Source organism: Saccoglossus kowalevskii, chromosome 4, assembly GCF_978046115.1.
Source record: "Saccoglossus kowalevskii chromosome 4, keSacKowa6.1, whole genome shotgun sequence".
Taxonomy (NCBI): Eukaryota; Metazoa; Hemichordata; class Enteropneusta; family Harrimaniidae; genus Saccoglossus; species Saccoglossus kowalevskii.
Genome location: NC_140644.1, coordinates 29,071,331 through 29,088,094, shown reverse-complemented (window position 1 = coordinate 29,088,094; position 16,764 = coordinate 29,071,331). Strand labels below are relative to the sequence as shown.

At 37.8% G+C, this 16,764-nt stretch overlaps 7 non-coding genes across 7 annotated transcripts; all 7 read left to right on the top strand.

Annotated features, from left to right (window-relative positions):
- Positions 1 to 2,298: 2,298 nt before the first annotated feature.
- On the top strand, positions 2,299 to 2,398 carry TRNAI-UAU (transfer RNA isoleucine (anticodon UAU)). Its single transcript has 2 exons — positions 2,299 to 2,336; positions 2,363 to 2,398. It is a non-coding gene; the product is annotated as a tRNA-Ile (tRNA).
- A 2,045-nt stretch (positions 2,399 to 4,443) lies between these two features.
- Positions 4,444 to 4,543, top strand: TRNAI-UAU (transfer RNA isoleucine (anticodon UAU)). Its single transcript has 2 exons — positions 4,444 to 4,481; positions 4,508 to 4,543. It is a non-coding gene; the product is annotated as a tRNA-Ile (tRNA).
- Positions 4,544 to 6,376: 1,833 nt separating this feature from the next.
- TRNAI-UAU (transfer RNA isoleucine (anticodon UAU)) lies at positions 6,377 to 6,476 on the top strand. The gene is made up of 2 exons: positions 6,377 to 6,414; positions 6,441 to 6,476. It is a non-coding gene; the product is annotated as a tRNA-Ile (tRNA).
- Positions 6,477 to 9,575: 3,099 nt separating this feature from the next.
- TRNAI-UAU (transfer RNA isoleucine (anticodon UAU)) lies at positions 9,576 to 9,675 on the top strand. The gene is made up of 2 exons: positions 9,576 to 9,613; positions 9,640 to 9,675. It is a non-coding gene; the product is annotated as a tRNA-Ile (tRNA).
- Positions 9,676 to 11,719: 2,044 nt separating this feature from the next.
- On the top strand, positions 11,720 to 11,819 carry TRNAI-UAU (transfer RNA isoleucine (anticodon UAU)). Its single transcript has 2 exons — positions 11,720 to 11,757; positions 11,784 to 11,819. It is a non-coding gene; the product is annotated as a tRNA-Ile (tRNA).
- A 1,836-nt stretch (positions 11,820 to 13,655) lies between these two features.
- On the top strand, positions 13,656 to 13,755 carry TRNAI-UAU (transfer RNA isoleucine (anticodon UAU)). Its single transcript has 2 exons — positions 13,656 to 13,693; positions 13,720 to 13,755. It is a non-coding gene; the product is annotated as a tRNA-Ile (tRNA).
- Positions 13,756 to 15,592: 1,837 nt separating this feature from the next.
- Positions 15,593 to 15,692, top strand: TRNAI-UAU (transfer RNA isoleucine (anticodon UAU)). The gene is made up of 2 exons: positions 15,593 to 15,630; positions 15,657 to 15,692. It is a non-coding gene; the product is annotated as a tRNA-Ile (tRNA).
- The last annotated feature ends 1,072 nt before the right edge of the window (positions 15,693 to 16,764 follow it).

Below are 16,764 nucleotides of genomic sequence, written 5' to 3'. Positions count from 1 at the left end.
CACAATCCATGAGGTAACTTAATGTATGCTGCAGATGTTTACTCACGCACACAGCATATGTATGCCAATCCACCGTATACCAGTAATTTCAACTCTCACAGTACATTGTCATGCACAGACCGACCGCCGTATAGCTTCGTAGCGCTTATCGTCTTGGCTATAAGGTCATACGCGGAACAGAGGGCTACATTGAAAGATATCTACCGCTATATAGAGACAACTTTTCCGTATTATCGTGTGAAGAGCCTTGGCTGGAAGAATTCAATCCGTCATAACCTCTCTTTGAACAATTGCTTCATCAAGAGTCCTCGTAGTATACATGACCTGACTCACGGTCATTTCTGGAGACTAGCAGAGGTTTGGAAAGACATGTTTGCTGAAAGTGACTTCCGCCGCCGTCGTCGAGTATATAAGAAATCCAATAACCACGAGTTTATAACAACTAACAGCCAAGCGAACGAGGATTATATTGCGCGATATAAACCTGAAAGCACGCCGTCGTCGGTGGAGTCATGCAAGAAACAGACGCCAAATTACGTTTCCTCGATTACACATATCGAGAGAACATAAGGAAGACATGTAAACGGAAAACAGTTTAGTGACTTTAGTATTGCCAAAATACTACGTTGTCAGTCGAAACGAAAAGCCGGCAACTGTGATGTATCGGACAATAAAAGGATTAAACGTGTTGGACGTATTGTTAGTAATGTCACAAAAGACACTGCGCGTGACATTCCTGGTCAATCTTTCAATGCAAGTAGTCAGATATCTTCAATTCGAGTCATTTTGTATTACCCACCAGTTTCAAGAAAGTTTTAATAATAAACCGTGCTGCTAAATATCAGCTAAGTATGAGTGTATTTGTTCTGTATATGTATTACTTTTAACTTATATTCGTACAATTATATATGAACCGTCAAATTTAAATAAAGAGAACTAATATTAAAATTCCACGATATTTCTGACGCAAGTTGTATTGAACAAAATGCGGTTATCCTATTGAACGTGCACTCAATTGGTTGTTTCATCTTCCCCAGTGGCACAATCGGTTAGCGCGCCGTACTTATATGACAGTACTGCTCTGTTACTGAGTAATGCGGAGGTTGTAACTTCGAGCCTCAGCTGGGGAATGAGTATATTTTGAATCCACGAATTGTAGAATAATTGAATCGAAACACTAATGATCGCAAATTCCATTCGCGATCCAATCTCCAGCATTTAGTTTCATCTAATTTAAATGACATCGATCGCCATTTATATGGTCGCAAAATACGTCGAATTTGAGTTAAAAGACCTGCTTAACCCCACTCAATTAAAATGGATAAATGGCATCACAGCTGACGTATATATCTAATTATAATTGCATGCAATCCTATGAAGTGCTGTTTTTTTTACTTTATTTACCCAGTGTTTACCAAGCCAAACGTCCAGTGGTGATGCACTATTTAGGCAGAAGAATAAATGTCATTGACTGGCTCAAGACGGTTATATATTTCTACGATTTTGAGGGCGCTGTTAGGCAGACTGTTTGTTTGAGCGCTATCTTGTGATCGTTTACTGATTGGCAAATTGAAATTACGGATGATCTATGTTCATTTCACGGTCATTTCTGGAGACTAGCAGAGGTTTGGAAAGAAATGTTTACTGAAAGTGACTTCCGCCGCCGTCGTCGAGTATATAAGAAATCCAATAACCACGAGATTGTAACAACTAACAGCCTAGCGAACGAGGATTATATTGCGCGATATAAACCTGAAAGCACGCCGTCGTCGGTGGAGTCATGCAAGAAACAGACGCCAAATTACGTTTCCTCGATTACACATAGCGAGAGAACACAAGGAAGACATGTAAACGGAAAACAGTTTAGTGACTTTAGTATTGCCAAAATACTACGTTGTCAGTCGAAACGAAAAGCCGGCAACTGTGATGTATCGGACAATAAAAGGATTAAACGTGTTGGACGTATTGTTAGTAATGTCACAAAAGACACTGCGCGTGACATTCCTGGCCAATCTTTCAATGCAAGTAGTCAGATAGCTTCAATTCGAGTCATTTTGTATTACCCACCAGTTTCAAGAAAGTTTTAATAATAAACCGTGCTACTAAATATCAGCTACGTATGAGTGTATATGTTCTGTATATGTATTACTTTTAACTTATATTCGTACAATTATATATGAACCGTCAAATTTAAATAATGTGAACTAATATTAAAATTCCACGATATTTCTGACGCAAGTTGTATTGAACAAAATGCGGTTATCCTATTGAACGTGCACTCAATTGGTTGTTTCATCTTCCCCAGTGGCACAATCGGTTAGCGCGCCGTACTTATATGACAGTACTGCTCTGTTACTGAGTAATGCGGAGGTTGTGAGTTCGAGCCTCACCTGGGGAATGAAAATATTTTGAATCCACGAATTGGAGAATAATTGAATCGAAACACTTATGATCGCAAATTCCATTCGCGATCCAATCTCCAGCATTTAGTTTCATCTAATTTAAATGACATCGATCGCCATTTATATGGTCGAAAATACGTCGAATTTGAGTTAAAAGACCTGCTTAACCCGACTCAATTAAAATGGATACTGTAGAATACTTTATTTTCGCTTGGAATTTATTTTCGCTATTTTCGCTGAAGGGATGATTCCATGAAAATAAAATCCAGCGAATATACTTTTTTTCTTATATTTCACATTAAACTCATCAGAAATCAGTGAAAATAAATTCCATACAAAACGCCCAAAAAGCCTTTTCAGCGAAAATTAATTCCAGCGAAAATAAAGTATTCCACAGTAAATGGAATCACAGCTGACGTATATATCTAACTATAATTGCATGCAATCCTATGAAGTGCTGATTTTCTTACTTTATTTACCCAGTGTTTACCAAGCCTGCTAAAAACTTCCCGTGGTGATGCACTATTTAGGCAGAAGAATAAATGTCATTGACTTGCTCAAGACGGTTATATAGGTCTAAGATTTTGAGGGCGCCGTTTTGCAGACTGATTGTTTGAGCGCTATCTTGTGATCGTTTACTGATTAGCAAATTGAATTTACGGATGATCTATGTTCATTTCAAGAATGATATTCAATAATTTTCACGTACATTACATTTAATCTATGCATGCTATAAAACAATAACCCAATACACTTTATATAGATTATGTAACAGGTGAGATATTTATGAAAGTGCGAAGCACATGATATTACGGATAACACAATAGGTGAATTTGTTCGATTATCGCCATTAAGTGCTGTATTTTAATTAGGAGTTAATGTCATTTGTTTTCCTGCTCTCTGATTGGGTTATTTTGAATAATATGCAAATTTCAATGTGACCTATGGTCAACCTTGTTGACTCAAACCATTCTTAAATTCACAAAAAATACATCATTCGAAATGACGATGCACAATCCAAGATGTAACTTAATGTATGCTGCAGATGTTTACTCACGCACACAGCATATGTATGCCAATCCACCGTATACCAGTAATTTCAACTCTCACAGTACATTGTCATGCACAGACCGACCGCCGTATAGCTTCGTAGCGCTTATCGTCTTGGCTATAAGGTCATACGCGGAACAGAGGGCTACATTGAAAGATATCTACCGCTATATAGAGACAACTTTTCCGTATTATCGTGTGAAGAGCCTTGGCTGGAAGAATTCAATCCGTCATAACCTCTCTTTGAACAATTGCTTCATCAAGAGTCCTCGTAGTATACATGACCTGACTCACGGTCATTTCTGGAGACTAGCAGAGGGTTGGAAAGAAATGTTTGCTGAAAGTGACTTCCGCCGCCGTCGTCGAGGATATAAGAAATCCAATAACCACGAGTTTATAACAACTAACAGCCAAGCGAACGAGGATTATATTGCGCGATATAAACCTGAAAGCACGCCGTCGTCGGTGGAGTCATGCAAGAAACAGACGCCAAATTACGTGTCCTCGATTACACATAGCGAGAGAACACAAGGAAGACATGTAAACGGAAAACAGTTTAGTGACTTTAGTATTGCCAAAATACTACGTTGTCAATCGAAACGAAAAGCCGGCAACTGTGATGTATCGGACAATAAAAGGATTAAACGTGTTGGACGTATTGTTAGTAATGTCACAAAAGACACTGCGCGTGACATTCCTGGCCAATCTTTCAATGCAAGTAGTCAGATAGCTTCAATTCGAGTCATTTTGTATTACCCACCAGTTTCAAGAAAGTTTTAATAATAAACCGTGCTACTAAATATCAGCTACGTATGAGTGTATTTGTTCTGTATATGTATTACTTTTAACTTATATTCGTACAATTATATATGAACCGTCAAATTTAAATAAAGTGAACTAATATTAAAATTCCACGATATTTCTGACGCAAGTTGTATTGAACAAAATGCGGTTATCCTATTGAACGTGCACTCAATTGGTTGTTTCATCTTCCCCAGTGACACAATCGGTTAGCGCGCCGTACTTATAAGACAGTACTGCTCTGTTACTGAGTAATGCGGAGGTTGTGAGTTCGAGCCTCACCTGGGGAATGATTATATTTTGAATCCACGAATTGGAGAATAATTGAATCGAAACACTTATGATCGCAAATTCCATTCGCGATCCAATCTCCAGCATTTAGTTTCATCTAATTTAAATGACATCGATCGCCATTTATATGGTCGAAAATACGTCGAATTTGAGTTAAAAGACCTGCTTAACCCGACTCAATTAAAATGGATAAATGGAATCACAGCTGACGTATATGTCTAACTATAATTGCATGCAATCCTATGAAGTGCTGTTTTTTTTTTTACTTTATTTACCCAGGGTTTACCAAGCCAAACGTCCAGTGGTGATGCACTATTTAGGCAGAAGAATAAATGTCATTGACTTGCTCAAGACGGTTGTATAGTTTCTACGATTTTGAGGGCGCTGTTTTTCAGACTGATTGTGTGAGCGCTATCTTGTGATCGTTTACTGATTGGCAAATTGAAATTACGGATGATCTATGTTCATTTCAAGAATGATATTCAATAATTTTCACGAACATTACATTTCATTTATCCATGCTATAAATCAATAACCAATACACTTTATTTAGATTATGTAACAGGTGAGATATTTATGAATGTGCGAAACACATGATATTACGGACAACACAATAGGTTAATTTGTTCGATTATCGCCATTAAGTGCTGTATTTTAATTAGGGGTTAATGGCATTTGTTTTCCTGCTCTCCGATTGGGTTTTTTTGAATAATATGCAGATTTCAAGGTGACTTATGGTCTACCTTGTTGACTCAAACCATTCTTAAATTCACAAAAAAATACATCATTCGAGATGACGATGCACAATCCAAGAGGTAACTTAATGTATGCTGCAGATGTTTACTCACGCACACAGCATATGTATGCCAATCCACCGTATACCAGTAATTTCAACTCTCACAGAACATTGTCATGTACAGACCGACCGCCGTATAGCTTCGTAGCGCTTATCGTCTTGGCTATAAGGTCATACGCGGAACAGAGGGCTACATTGAAAGATATCTACCGCTATATAGAGACAACTTTTCCGTATTATCGTATGAAGAGCCTTGGCTGGAAGAATTCAATCCGTCATAACCTCTCTTTGAACAATTGCTTCATCAATAGTCCTCGTAGTATACATGACCTGACTCACGGTCATTTCTGGAGACTAGCAGAGGGTTGGAAAGAAATGTTTGCTGAAAGTGACTTCCGCCGCCGTCGTCGAGGATATAAGAAATCCAATAACCACGAGTTTATAACAACTAACAGCCAAGCGAACGAGGATTATATTGCGCGATATAAACCTGAAAGCACGCCGTCGTCGGTGGAGTCATGCAAGAAACAGACGCCAAATTACGTTTCCTCGATTACACATAGCGAGAGAACACAAGGAAGACATGTAAACGGAAAACAGTTTAGTGACTTTAGTATTGCCAAAATACTACGTTGTCAGTCGAAACGAAAAGCCGGCAACTGTGATGTATCGGACAATAAAAGGATTAAACTTGTTGGACGTATTGTTAGTAATGTCACAAAAGACACTGCGCGTGACATTCCAGGCCAATCTTTCAATGCAAGTAGTCAGATATCTTCAATTCGAGTCATTTTGTATTACCCACTAGTTTCAAGAAAGTTTTAATAATAAACCGTGCTACTAAATATCAGCTACGTATGAGTGTATTTGTTCTGTATATGTATTACTTTTAACTTATATTCGTACAATTATATATGAACCGTCAAATTTAAATAAAGAGAACTAATATTAAAATTCCACGATATTTCTGACGCAAGTTGTATTGAACAAAATGCGGTTATCCTATTGAACGTGCACTCAATTGGTTGTTTCATCTTCCCCAGTGGCACAATCGGTTAGCGCGCCGTACTTATATGACAGTACTGCTCTGTTACTGAGTAATGCGGAGGTTGTGAGTTCGAGCCTCACCTGGGGAATGAGTATATTTTGAATCCACGAATTGGAGAATAATTGAATCGAAACACTTATGATCGCAAATTCCATTCGCGATCCAATCTCCAGCATTTAGTTTCATCTAATTTAAATGACATCGATCGCCATTTATATGGTCGAAAATACGTCGAATTTGAGTTAAAAGACCTGCTTAACCCGACTCAATTAAAATGGATAAATGGAATCACAGCTGACGTATATATCTAACTATAATTGCATGCAATCCTATGAAGTGCTGTTTTTTTTTTACTTTATTTACCCAGGGTTTACCAAGCCAAACGTCCAGTGGTGATGCACTATTTAGGCAGAAGAATAAATGTCATTGACTTGCTCAAGACGGTTATATAGTTTTACGATTTTGAGGGCGCTGTTTTGCAGACTGATTGTTTGAACGCTATCTTGTGATCGTTTACTGATTGGCAAATTGAAATTACGGATGATCTATGTTCATTTCAAGAATGATATTCAATAATTTTCACGTACATTACATTTCATTTATCCATGCTATAAAACAATAACCCAATACACTTTATATAGATTATGTAACAGGTGAGATATTTATGAAAGTGCGAAGCACATGATATTACGGATAACACAATAGGTAAATTTGTTCGATTATCGCCATTAAGTGCTGTATTTTAATTAGGGGTTAATGGCATTTGTTTTCCTGCTCTCTGATTGGGTTATTTTGAATAATATGCAGATTTCAAGGTGACTTATGGTCTACCTTGTTGACTCAAACCATTCTTAAATTCACAAAAAATACATCATTCGAGATGACAATGCACAATCCATGAGGTAACTTAATGTATGCTGCAGATGTTTACTCACGCACACAGCATATGTATGCCAATCCACCGTATACCAGTAATTTCAACTCTCACAGTACATTGTCATGCACAGACCGACCGCCGTATAGCTTCGTAGCGCTTATCGTCTTGGCTATAAGGTCATACGCGGAACAGAGGGCTACATTGAAAGATATCTACCGCTATATAGAGACAACTTTTCCGTATTATCGTGTGAAGAGCCTTGGCTGGAAGAATTCAATCCGTCATAACCTCTCTTTGAACAATTGCTTCATCAAGAGTCCTCGTAGTATACATGACCTGACTCACGGTCATTTCTGGAGACTAGCAGAGGTTTGGAAAGACATGTTTGCTGAAAGTGACTTCCGCCGCCGTCGTCGAGTATATAAGAAATCCAATAACCACGAGTTTATAACAACTAACAGCCAAGCGAACGAGGATTATATTGCGCGATATAAACCTGAAAGCACGCCGTCGTCGGTGGAGTCATGCAAGAAACAGACGCCAAATTACGTTTCCTCGATTACACATATCGAGAGAACATAAGGAAGACATGTAAACGGAAAACAGTTTAGTGACTTTAGTATTGCCAAAATACTACGTTGTCAGTCGAAACGAAAAGCCGGCAACTGTGATGTATCGGACAATAAAAGGATTAAACGTGTTGGACGTATTGTTAGTAATGTCACAAAAGACACTGCGCGTGACATTCCTGGTCAATCTTTCAATGCAAGTAGTCAGATATCTTCAATTCGAGTCATTTTGTATTACCCACCAGTTTCAAGAAAGTTTTAATAATAAACCGTGCTGCTAAATATCAGCTAAGTATGAGTGTATTTGTTCTGTATATGTATTACTTTTAACTTATATTCGTACAATTATATATGAACCGTCAAATTTAAATAAAGAGAACTAATATTAAAATTCCACGATATTTCTGACGCAAGTTGTATTGAACAAAATGCGGTTATCCTATTGAACGTGCACTCAATTGGTTGTTTCATCTTCCCCAGTGGCACAATCGGTTAGCGCGCCGTACTTATATGACAGTACTGCTCTGTTACTGAGTAATGCGGAGGTTGTAACTTCGAGCCTCAGCTGGGGAATGAGTATATTTTGAATCCACGAATTGGAGAATAATTGAATCGAAACACTAATGATCGCAAATTCCATTCGCGATCCAATCTCCAGCATTTAGTTTCATCTAATTTAAATGACATCGATCGCCATTTATATGGTCGCAAAATACGTCGAATTTGAGTTAAAAGACCTGCTTAACCCCACTCAATTAAAATGGATAAATGGCATCACAGCTGACGTATATATCTAATTATAATTGCATGCAATCCTATGAAGTGCTGTTTTTTTTACTTTATTTACCCAGTGTTTACCAAGCCAAACGTCCAGTGGTGATGCACTATTTAGGCAGAAGAATAAATGTCATTGACTTGCTCAAGACGGTTATATATTTCTACGATTTTGAGGGCGCTGTTAGGCAGACTGTTTGTTTGAGCGCTATCTTGTGATCGTTTACTGATTGGCAAATTGAAATTACGGATGATCTATGTTCATTTCACGGTCATTTCTGGAGACTAGCAGAGGTTTGGAAAGAAATGTTTACTGAAAGTGACTTCCGCCGCCGTCGTCGAGTATATAAGAAATCCAATAACCACGAGATTGTAACAACTAACAGCCAAGCGAACGAGGATTATATTGCGCGATATAAACCTGAAAGCACGCCGTCGTCGGTGGAGTCATGCAAGAAACAGACGCCAAATTACGTTTCCTCGATTACACATAGCGAGAGAACACAAGGAAGACATGTAAACGGAAAACAGTTTAGTGACTTTAGTATTGCCAAAATACTACGTTGTCAGTCGAAACGAAAAGCCGGCAACTGTGATGTATCGGACAATAAAAGGATTAAACGTGTTGGACGTATTGTTAGTAATGTCACAAAAGACACTGCGCGTGACATTCCTGGCCAATCTTTCAATGCAAGTAGTCAGATAGCTTCAATTCGAGTCATTTTGTATTACCCACCAGTTTCAAGAAAGTTTTAATAATAAACCGTGCTACTAAATATCAGCTACGTATGAGTGTATATGTTCTGTATATGTATTACTTTTAACTTATATTCGTACAATTATATATGAACCGTCAAATTTAAATAATGTGAACTAATATTAAAATTCCACGATATTTCTGACGCAAGTTGTATTGAACAAAATGCGGTTATCCTATTGAACGTGCACTCAATTGGTTGTTTCATCTTCCCCAGTGGCACAATCGGTTAGCGCGCCGTACTTATATGACAGTACTGCTCTGTTACTGAGTAATGCGGAGGTTGTGAGTTCGAGCCTCACCTGGGGAATGAAAATATTTTGAATCCACGAATTGGAGAATAATTGAATCGAAACACTTATGATCGCAAATTCCATTCGCGATCCAATCTCCAGCATTTAGTTTCATCTAATTTAAATGACATCGATCGCCATTTATATGGTCGAAAATACGTCGAATTTGAGTTAAAAGACCTGCTTAACCCGACTCAATTAAAATGGATACTGTAGAATACTTTATTTTCGCTTGGAATTTATTTTCGCTATTTTCGCTGAAGGGATGATTCCATGAAAATAAAATCCAGCGAATATACTTTTTTTCTTATATTTCACATTAAACTCATCAGAAATCAGTGAAAATAAATTCCATACAAAACGCCCAAAAAGCCTTTTCAGCGAAAATTAATTCCAGCGAAAATAAAGTATTCCACAGTAAATGGAATCACAGCTGACGTATATATCTAACTATAATTGCATGCAATCCTATGAAGTGCTGATTTTCTTACTTTATTTACCCAGTGTTTACCAAGCCTGCTAAAAACTTCCCGTGGTGATGCACTATTTAGGCAGAAGAATAAATGTCATTGACTTGCTCAAGACGGTTATATAGGTCTAAGATTTTGAGGGCGCCGTTTTGCAGACTGATTGTTTGAGCGCTATCTTGTGATCGTTTACTGATTAGCAAATTGAATTTACGGATGATCTATGTTCATTTCAAGAATGATATTCAATAATTTTCACGTACATTACATTTAATCTATGCATGCTATAAAACAATAACCCAATACACTTTATATAGATTATGTAACAGGTGAGATATTTATGAAAGTGCGAAGCACATGATATTAAGGATAACACAATAGGTGAATTTGTTCGATTATCGCCATTAAGTGCTGTATTTTAATTAGGAGTTAATGTCATTTGTTTTCCTGCTCTCTGATTGGGTTATTTTGAATAATATGCAAATTTCAATGTGACCTATGGTCTACCTTGTTGACTCAAACCATTCTTAAATTCACAAAAAATACATCATTCGAAATGACGATGCACAATCCAAGAGGTAACTTAATGTATGCTGCAGATGTTTACTCACGCACACAGCATATGTATGCCAATCCACCGTATACCAGTAATTTCAACTCTCACAGTACATTGTCAAGCACAGACCGACCCCGTATAGCTTCGTAGCACTTATCGTCTTGGCTATAAGGTCATACGCGGAACAGAGGGCTACATTGAAAGATATCTACCTCTATATAGAGACAACTATTCCGTATTATCGTGTGAAGAGCCTTGGCTGGAAGAATTCAATCCGTCATAACCTCTCTTTGAACAATTGCTTCATCAAGAGTCCTCGTAGTATACATGACCTGACTCACGGTCATTTCTGGAGACTAGCAGAGGGTTGGAAAGAAATGTTTGCTGAAAGCGACTTCCGCCCCCGTCGTCGAGGATATAAGAAATCCAATAACCACGAGTTTATAATAACTAACAGTCAAGCGAACGAGGATTATATTGCGCGATATAAACCTGAAAGTACGACGTCGTCGGTGGAGTCATGCAAGCAACAGACGCCAAATTACGTTTACTCGATTACACATAGCGAGAGAACACAAGAAAGACATGTAAACGGAAAACAGTTTAGTGACTTCAGTATTGCCAAAATACTACGTTGTCAGTCGAAACGAAAAGCCGGCCACTGTGATGTATTGGATAATAAAAGGATTAAACGTGTTGGACGTATTGTTAGTAATGTCACACAAGACAGTGCGCGTGACATTCCTGGCCAATCTTTCAATGAAAGTAGTCAGATATCTTCAATTCGAGTCATTTTGTATTACCCACCAGTTTCAAGAAAGTTTTAATAATAAACCGTGCTGCTAAATATCAGCTACGTATGAGTGTATTTGTTCTGTATATGTATTACTTTTAACTTATATTCGTACAATTATATATGAACCGTCAAATTTAAATAAAGAGAACTAATATTAAAATTCCACGATATTTCTGACGCAAGTTGTATTGAACAAAATGCGGTTATCCTATTGAAAGTGCACTCAATTAGTTGTTTCATCTTCCCCAGTGGCACAATCGGTTAGCGCGCCGTACGTATACGGCAGTACTGCTCTGTTACTGAGTAATGCGGAGGTTGTGAGTTCGAGCCTCACCTGGGGAATGAGTATGTTTTAAATCCACGAATTGGAGAATAATTGAATTTAAACACTTATGATCGCAAATTCCATTCGCGATCCAATCTCCAGCATTTAGTTTCATCTAATTTAAATGACATCGATCGCCATTTATATGGTCGCAAAATAGGTCGAATTTGAGTTAAAAGACCTGCTTAACCCGACTCAATTAAAATGGATAAATGGCATCACAGCTGACGTATATATCTAACTATAATTGCATGCAATCCTATGAAGTGCTGTTTTTTTTTACTTTATTTACCCAGTGTTTACCAAGCCTGCTAAAATCGTCAAGTGGTAATGCACTATTTAGGCAGAAGAATAAATGTCATTGACTTGCTCATGACGGTTATATATTTCTACGATTTTGAGGGCGCTGTTTAGCAGACTGTTTGTTTGGGCGCTATCTTGTGATCGTTTACTGATTGGCAAATTGAAAATACGGATGATCTATGTTCATTTCAAGAATGATATTCAATAATTTTCACGTACATTACATTTCATTTATCCATTCTATAAAACAATAACCCAATACACTTTATATAGATTATGTAACAGGTGAGATATTTATGAAAGTGCGAAGCACATGATATTACGGATAACACAATAGGTGAATTTGTTCGATTATCGCCATTAAGTGCCGTATTTTAATTAGGGGTTAATGGCATTTGTTTCCCTGCTCTCTGATTGGGTTATTTTGAATAATATGCAGATTTCAAGGTGACTTATGGTCTACCTTGTTGATTCAAACCATTCTTAAATTCACAAGAAATACATCATTCGAGATGACGATGCACACTCCAAGAGGTAACTTAATGTATGCTGCAGATATTTACTCACGCACGCAGCATATGTATGCCAATCCACCGTATACCAGTATTTTCAACTCTCACAGTATATTGTCATGCATAGACCGACCGCCGTATAGCTTCGTAGCACTTATCGTCTTGGCTATAGTTCATACGCGAAACAGAGGGCTACATTGAAAGATATCTACCGCTATATAGAGACAACTTTTCCGTATTATCGTGTGACGAGCCCTGGCTGGAAGAATTCAATCCGTCATAACCTCTCTTTGAACAATTGCTTCATCAAGAGTCCTCGTAGTATACATGACCTGACTCACGGTCATTTCTGGAGACTAGCAGAGGGTTGGAAAGAAATGTTTGCTGAAAGCGACTTCCGCCGCCGTCGTCGAGGATATAAGAAATCCAATAACCACGAGTTTATAACAACTAACAGCCACGCGAACGAGGATTATATTGCGCGATATAAACCTGAAAGCACGCCGTCGTCCGTGGAGTCATGCAAGAAACAGACGCCAAATTACGTTTCCTCGATTACACATAGCGAGAGAACACAAGAAGGACATGTAAACGGAAAACAGTTTAGTGACTTTAGTATTGCCAAAATACTACGTTGTCAGTCGAAACGAAAAGCGGGCCACTGTGATGTATCGGACAATAAAAGGATTAAACGTGTTGGACGTATTGTTAGTAATGTCACAAAAGACACTGCGCGTGACATTCCTGGTCAATCTTTCAATGCAAGTAGTCAGATATCTTCAATTCGAGTCATTTTGTGTTACCAACCAGTTTCAAGAAAGTTTTAATAATAAACAGTGCTGCTAAATATCAGCCACGTATGAGTGTATTTGTTCTGTATATGTATTACGTTTAACTTATATTCGTACAATTATATATGAAGCGTCAAATTTAAATAAAGAGAACTAATATTAAAATTCCACGAGATTTCTGACGCAAGTTGTATTGAACAAAATGCGGTTATTCTATTGAAAGAGCACTCAATTGTTTGTTTCATCTTCCCCAGTGGCACAATCGGTTAGCGCGCCGTACTTATATGGCAGTGCTGCTCTGTTACTGAGTAATGCGGAGGTTGTGAGTTCGAGCCTCACCTGGGGAATGAGTATGTTTTGAATCCACGAATTGGAGAATAATTGAATTTAAACACTTATGATCGCAAATTCCATTCGCGATCCAATCTCCAGCATTTAGTTTCATCTAATTTAAATGACATCGATCGCCATTTATATGGTCGCAAAATACGTCGAATTTGAGTTAAAAGACCTGCTTAACCCGACTCAATTAAAATGGATAAATGGCATCACAGCTGACGTATATATCTAACTATAATTGCATGCAATCCTATGAAGTGCTGTATTTTTTTACTTTATTTACCCAGTGTTTACCAAGCCTGCTAAAATCGTCAAGTGGTAATGCACTATTTAGGCAGAAGAATAAATGTCATTGACTTGCTCAAGACGGTTATATAGTTTTACGATTTTGAGGGCGCTGTTTAGCAGACTGTTTGTTTGGGTGCTATCTTGTGATCGTTTACTGATTGGCAAATTGAAAATACGGATGATCTATGTTCATTTCAAGAATGATATTCAATAATTTTCACGTAGATTACATTTCATTTATCCATTCTATAAAACAATAACCCAATACACTTTATATAGATTATGTAACAGGTGAGATATTTATGAAAGTGCTAAGCACATGATATTACGGATAACACAATAGGTGAATTTGTTCGATTATCGCCATTAAGTGCTGTATTTTAATTAGGGGTTAATGGCATTTGTTTTCCTGCTCTCTGATTGGGTTATTTTGAATAATATGCAGATTTCAAGGTGACTTATGGTCTACCTTGTTGATTCAAACCATTCTTAAATTCACAAAAAATACATCATTCGAGATGACGATGCACACTCCAAGAGGTAACTTAATGTATGCTGCAGATGTATACTCACGCACGCAGCATATGTATGCCAATCCACCGTATACCAGTATTTTCAACTCTCACAGTACATTGTCATACATAGACTGACCGCCGTATAGCTTCGTAGCACTTATCGTCTTGGCTATAAGGTCATACGCGAAACAGAGGGCTACATTGAAAGATATCTACCGCTATATAGAGACAACTTTTCCGTATTATCGTGTGACGAGCCCTGGCTGGAAGAATTCAATCCGTCACAACCTCTCTTTGAACAATTGCTTCATCAAGAGTCCTCGTAGTATACATGACCTGACTCACGGTCATTTCTGGAGACTAGCAGAGGGTTGGAAAGAAATGTTTGCTGAAAGCGACTTCCGCCGCCGTTGTCGAGGATATAACAAATCCAATAACCACGAGTTTATAACAACTAACAGCCAAGCGAACGAGGAATATATTGCGCGATATAAACCTGAAAGCACGCCGTCGTCGGTGGAGTCATGCAAGAAACAGACGCCAAATTACGTTTCCTCGATTACACATAGCGAGAGAACACAAGAAGGACATGTAAACGGAAAACAGTTTAGTGACTTTAGTATTGCCAAAATACTACGTTGTCAGTCGAAACGAAAAGCCGGCCACTGTGATGTATTGGATAATAAAAGGATTAAACGTGTTGGACGTATTGTTAGTAATGTCACACAAGACAGTGCGCGTGACATTCCTGGCCAATCTTTCAATGCAAGTAGTCAGATATCTTCAATTCGAGTCATTTTGTATTACCCACCAGTTTCAAGAAAGTTTTAATAATAAACCGTGCTGCTAAATATCAGCTACGTATGAGTGTATTTGTTCTGTATATGTTTTACTTTTAACTTATATTCGTACAATTATATATAAACCGTAAAATTTAAATAAAGAGAACTAATATTAAAATTCCACGAGATTTCTGACGCAAGTTGTATTGAACAAAATGCGGTTATACTATTGAAAGTGCACTAAATTGTTTGATTCATCTTCCCCAGTGGCACAATCGGTTAGCGCGCCGTACTTATATGGCAGTACTGCTCTGTTACTTAGTAATGCGGAGGTTGTGAGTTCGAGCCTCACCTGGGGAATGAGTATGTTTTGAATCCACGAATTGGAGAATAATTGAATCGAAACATTTCCAAATCGCAAATTCCATTCGCGATCCAATCTCCAGCATTTAGTTTCATCTAATTTAAATGACATCGATCGCCATTTATATGGTCGCAAAATTGCAAATACGTCGAATTTGAGTTAAACACCTGCTTAACCCGACTCAATTAAAATGGATAAATGGCATCACAGCTGACGTATAAATCTAACGATAATTGTTTGCAATCCTGTGAAGTGCTGTTTTTTACTTATTTATTTACCCAGTGTTTACAAAGCCTGCTAAAAACGTCCAGAGGTGATGCATTATTCAGGTAGAAGAATAGATGTCATTGACTTGCTTAAGACGGTTACATAATTCTACCATTTTGAGGGCGCTGTTAAGCAGACTGTTTGTTGGAGCGCCATCTTGTGATCGTTTACTGATTGGCAAATTGAAATTACGGATGATCTATGTTCATTTCAAGAATGATATTCAATAATTTTCACGTACATTACATTTCATTCATCCATGCTATAAAACAATAACGCAATACACTTTATATAGATTATGTAACAGGTGAGATATTTATGAAAGTGCGAAGCACATGATATTACGGATAACACAATAGGTAAATTTGTTCCATTATCGCCATTAAGTGCTGTATTTTAATTAGGGGTTAATGCCATTTGTTTTCCTGCTCTCTGATTGGGTTATTTTGAATAATATGCAGATTTCAAGGTGACTTATGGTCTACCTTGTTGATTCAAACCATTCTTAAATTCACAAAAAATACATCATTCGAGATGACTATGCACACTCCAAGAGGTAACTTAATGTATGCTGCAGATATATACTCACGCACGCAGCATATGTATGCCAATCCACCGTATACCAGTATTTTCAACTCTCACAGTACATTGTCATGCATAGACCGACCGCCGTATAGCTTCGTAGCACTTATCGTCTTGGCTATAAGGTCATACGCGAAACAGAGGGCTACATTGAAAGATATCTACCGCTATATAGAGACAACTTTTCCGTATTATCGTGTGACGAGCCCTGGCTGGAAG